The sequence below is a fragment of the Sapajus apella genome, unplaced genomic scaffold (genome assembly GCF_009761245.1).
Source record: "Sapajus apella isolate SASKATOON/1434 unplaced genomic scaffold, GSC_monkey_1.0 scaffold71, whole genome shotgun sequence".
NCBI lineage: Eukaryota > Metazoa > Chordata > Mammalia > Primates > Cebidae > Sapajus > Sapajus apella.
The window spans coordinates 6846219-6851832 of NW_022437011.1; the positions used below are offsets into that span (position 1 = coordinate 6846219).

The 5614-nt window shown below is 38.9% G+C and overlaps 1 protein-coding gene across 2 annotated transcripts in view; it reads right to left on the reverse strand.

Moving 5' to 3' along the window:
- SPOCK1 (SPARC (osteonectin), cwcv and kazal like domains proteoglycan 1) overlaps nucleotides 1-5614 on the reverse strand; it is a 522198-nt gene that overhangs the window by 61029 nt on the left and 455555 nt on the right. The gene's annotated exons all lie outside the window — the stretch shown is intronic.

Below are 5614 nucleotides of genomic sequence, written 5' to 3' on the forward strand. Positions count from 1 at the left end.
AGCTGCTCTCAGAGGGTGATTGCAGCTACCTGACTTCTTCCTAGCAGTTCTTCCTCACTTTTATTCAGTATATATTTAATAACAGAAGTTTTAAGTCAACAGGCTTGTGGATAATTAACATTGTTACAAGAGTGGTTTTACAAATGATGAAAGCTTTGGTTCTGGGGTCTAGAACAAACGCTATTAACGAGTAATCTCCCTTCAACCTCCCCCAAAGAGGACCAACAGGCACAAAGTTTACATGAGTAAACAAGTAGTTAGAGCAGAGACAAAGGAATGTGAGGTAAACAGACTTAACTGGGGAAGCTTTTATTATCCCTGTTCTTCACCCTAAGACCTAAAGCTCTAAGGTAAGAACTGGATGCCTTCAACCTGTCCTATTACTAAAAACCTTTCTGCCTTCCAAAAGGTTTGAGATTGTATCTTATAACTTTCCTAATATTTCCCTGAATATTTTGTCAACCACGCTGAGTAAATCCCAACAGGTGGTGGTGGTGGTAGTCATAATATCACTAATTATAAGCTGGGTCCCATTCCAAGTGCTTTACTTTGATCATTTTATTAAAACCTCAGAACAACTCCACTGGGCGCTAATGTTATTCTTACCTCCATTCCTCCAATGAAGGCATCACTTTAACAGGTAAAGGATTTGCTAAAATTGATTTAACTAGTAGATTCTGAATCTAGAAGGAAGACCTTTCTTTTATCATTCTGCCTTTCTGCCTGCCACACATTATTTTTTTTTTGCAACAGGGACATTCTGCCTATACCTGAAGCCCTAGGAGAACAGAGGTAAACTTGAAGCATGTGCAGACAAAATAAATTATGGATCTTGATCCGTGAGGACCTCAATGACCATGTTCATGCTAATGATCCGCTGTATAATTGAATTTCAGTTACTATTTTTCCTCAATATTATCTCACCCTGTATGCTGACCTTTGCAAAAAACTCAAGTTGGAAGATGCAAATTCAGATTACAAGCCATCACCTGCTACCTGCCACCTCTCTGGCTCTCCTACAAACCAGCTCATCCATGCAACAGGTCACACAGCCCCATGGGCAGGGCCCACACCATCAGCAGGAAAGGCTTTGCTAACGATGGCCTAAAGGGAGGAGCAGCTCTGGCATCAGAGCCCTACGTATGATTTAGCCTATAAACACATGGCTGCTGGGAGCTTCTATTAAGCCACCACATTGGGCAGGTCCTGAAAGAGAAGAACAGAGCAGCCTCATCAAAGGGAACCTTCTATGCACCCAGGGCAATGCTGGGTATTCACAGGTATACAGGCGCCTGGATCTCCACCTGAACAACAGCTTCCCTCCACGGTAGCTTTCCCACGGTTAGGTTAGGACCAAATATCCCTGCAGGCAACCCATTTATTGCTCCCATACTCTGAAGAATAATAAAACCAGCTGCTGGCTGGAGTCTGCCAAGGCTACCTCCCAGGAGAGCTTCTCTGAAGGTTAGTGTGGAGCTGTCATGCACAGCCAGATTTTCACTTAGGCTTTTGTTGTTCCTCCTGCACTTGTTTCCCTGCTCTGGCTGTGTCCAGCAGCTTCCCAGTGCCTACTAGGTGGTGATGCCAGCAGAGACCAGGCTGTGTGCCTGGAGCAAAAAGGACCATCAGTATGGATTGGCTTCCAGCTGAAGTGGGCCCACCCAGCAATCCAAAGAGGTGGGAAGAATGGTGTTAACAGCAAGCTAGCACTTCATGAGAGCTTGGATTACTGTTCAATGCATTCTGATAAGCACCATCTGCTGCCAATCCACACTGGGCATATGTCTCTTTGCCCCAGCACTGCACTGTGGCTAGAAATTCATCACAAAGCATGCAAAGACCTTACAGAGAGGAGATAAATGCTGTAGACAATCTCCAAGCATATTTGGGAGCAAGGGAAGACAGATGGAAAAAAACGTTCTGCAAATATAGACCCACAAAATATGGCAGGGACAAACACTGCCTGAGACATTCGGCAATATCCAATCTGCCATATGACACCAGACTATAAAAGTGACCAGAGGAAGTTTCTGCATCAGCTGATGCCTTAGCTAAATCTATTGCATAAACTGCTTCTTTTGTTTCTGTACGGTATGTTTAATGCTCTAATTCCCATTCAACTATGAGTACCCGTTCATCCTAAATCCCTCTTTTTTTTTTTTTTTTTTGGTTAAGAACAATCAGTTTTGCACCTCTGTGTATTAATCATCAGCACTAAGAATCAGTTTTCTTTTGGGAACCACAAGTGTCTGTCACCCATAAGAGATGCTGAGGCACAACGGCCCATCAAGATGGCCATGCCCAACCATCTGCTGGATTCACTGGCTAAGGGAATTGTTCCTACTGTCCTTCTAAGCAGTCAGCAAGTGATAAAGGAGGGCCTACTGTGTGCTTGGCCAACCACTGGATTGCCCAGAAAATGTATATGTATCAGGCAAAAAGGCGGGGAACCAGACATATTTTTTTTTTTTTTTTGAGACGGAGTTTCGCTCTTGATACCCAGGCTGGAGTGCAATGGCGCGATCTCGGCTCACCGCAACCTCCACCTCCTGGGTTCGGGCAATTCTCCTGCCTCAGCCTCCTGAGTAGCTGGGATTACAGGCACGCGCCACCATGCCCAGCTAATTTTTTGTAGTTTTAGTAGAGACGAGGTTTCACCATGTTGACCAGGATGGTCTCGATCTCTTGACCTCGTGATCCACCCGCCTCAGCCTCCCAAAGTGCTGGGATTACAGGCTTGAGCCACCGCGCCCGGCCCAGACATATTTCTTAAAAAAAAATTTTTTTGAATTACATTTTATAAAAAGAGCATTATAATAAGGAAGAAGAGAAACAAAGTATGAGGTCTCACATTACCAGATTTCATGACTGCTATAAAGGCTGTGATTAATAAAGACAGCATGCTTGTGGAAAAAAAAAAAAAAACCCACCAGATAAATGGAACAGAATAAAGGACAGAGATACAGCCAACTGATTTTTCTGTAAAGGCACAAAGGCAAGGAAAGGATCATCTTTTCAATAAATGATGTTGGAATAATTGGATACTCAATGCAAAAGAATGGACCTAGTCAGAGACCTTCTAACTTACACAAAAATTAACTCAAAATGGATGACAGGTCTAACTGTAAATTACTAATCTATAAAATATCTAGAAGAAAACATGAGGAAAAATCTAGATAATCTTGAGTTTGGTGGTGAACCAAAATCACAACCTATAAAAGAAAAAAAAAGATAAGTTGGACTTTATTAAAATTAAAACTTATACTCTGTGAATGACACTGTTAAGAGAACCAAAAAAACAAGCCACAGCCTCAACAAAAATATCTGCAAAACACATTGCTGATAGAAGACTTGTATCCAAAATACAAATGCTCTTAAAATTCAACAAGAGCATAAACAACCCAATTTTAAAAATACACAAAACATGGGAACAAACATTTCACCACATATGATAGAAAATAAACATATGAAAAGCTTATGAACATCATTTTTCATAGGGAAATGTAAATTAAAACAGTAATACCATACTAACACATGCCTATTATAGTGTCTAAAATCCAGAACAACTGACAATACCAATTGCTGGCAATGATGCAAAGCAACAGAAACTTTCATTTATTGCTGTTGGAAATGCAAAATGTTACAGCCACTTTGCAAGACAGTTTTTCCATTTCTTATAAAACTAAATATCATATATACAAGTTAGCAATAGCACTCCTCAGTTATTTACCCAACTGATTTGAAAAATTATGGAAACACAAAAAGTTGAACTCAAATGTTTATATCAGCTTTATTCATAATCACCAAAAACTGGAAGCAACCAAGATGCCCTTCAATATGTGAATAGATAAACAAACTATGAAACATCCATACAATGAAATACTATTCAGTGATAAAAAATAAGTTAGCTACCAAATTACAAAAAGACCTAGAAAAATCTTAAATGAATATTGCAAAGTGAAAGAAGCCAGTATAAAAAGGCTATGTAAAGCACAGTTCCATTTATATGACATTCTGGAAAAAGCAAAAATGTACAGAAGGTAAACAGACTAGTGGTTCCCAGGGTTTTGAGGTAGGAAAAGAGAAGTATTAGAAAAGATGAAGCACAAAGAATATTTTTAGAGTGATAGAACTATTCGTTATGATACAATAAGGGCAGATACATGACATTATGAATTAGCAAGTACCTACAGAACTTTACAGCACAAAGTGAACCTTAATGTATGCAAATTTAAAAAAAAAAACATTTAGGAGGCTAGGGGATCCTAGGATGCAATGCAGAATGTGACACAATAATCTAAATGTATTATAAAGGTGCTCACCTTATAGCTTTGGAAATGAGTGAAGGTTATAAGCAAACAGATTAAACATAAGCCCTATAGTTGATAAAGTTGTTTCCCATGGAAATGGGGGTTAATAATTTTGATACCAAAATTGAAGAATTAAGTGAATGGATGGTGGATGGTGGTAGCCAAGTTTCCCATTGTTTGAAAATTACAGATAAGCAAGGGAGGAAGCTGTAATGATCCATATGATAATGAGCTGGATACATCAGCATAAACTTGTATTTAGCTTAATACATATGGATACATATAGAATAATTTATAAATGTATGTACATATATATATACACACATATATACACACATTCGCACATGCACACACATACACACACACGCACACACACGGATTAGTATACACATATATAGTCCCATGCTTTGGCAAATGAGAGTGCAGAGCAACAACAACATTCCAGAAGTAGTGAGCACACTGAGTGCTGGGATCTTGATTTCTAATTCCATTCTGCAATAAAAAGAACTAGGTCTGATTGTGCAAGTGGCTGATTCTATGGCTGGGGTACAAAATATACAAGATGAGCCTGGAATATTTTATAGTGCCAGAAATTAAAGAAGTGTTCAAGAGTAGGTAAATAAAATAAATCACAGTGAAAGTATGTCAAAAGGACACAAGACCAACAGAAAGAGTGCCAAATGGCCAAAGCTGGAACAATTTGAAACGTAAAATCTTAGTATTGGATTAATTCAATAGTTAGTAATGGATTATAACCTCAAGTATAAAATATATATCCATGAGTCCACATTTATATAAATATTAATACATGCCTTAAGAAATAAATAAATGTGGTAAAAGAGATAAATCTCTCATGCAAAAACATTTCAGATAATTTATGTAGACACTCCACCCTGAAGCATCTACATAAGGAGATGGAGCATTAAATACCTACTCCTTAAGTGTGGGCTGTGCATAGTAACTTCTTCCAAAGAGTATGGTATAGAAATGGAGTAAAATGAGTACCCTTGTAGTGGAGAAGCCTGACAAACACTACCTCAGCCAGGTGATCAAGGTTTGCATCAACAGTGATAAGGCATATAGATAAGCATGTACCCTTGACTTCATAGGATGACAATGACACTTGTCCTGATTCCTCTGTGGATTTTGGGGGTTCTTCTCCAAACCGATAACCTCACTTTCATCATTAGACCAATATGAAACAAATCCTAATTGAGGGACATTTTAGAAAATAGCTGACCAGTACTCAAAACTTTCAAGGTCATCAAAAACAAGGAAAATATTAGAAAAGCCTATTGCATGAT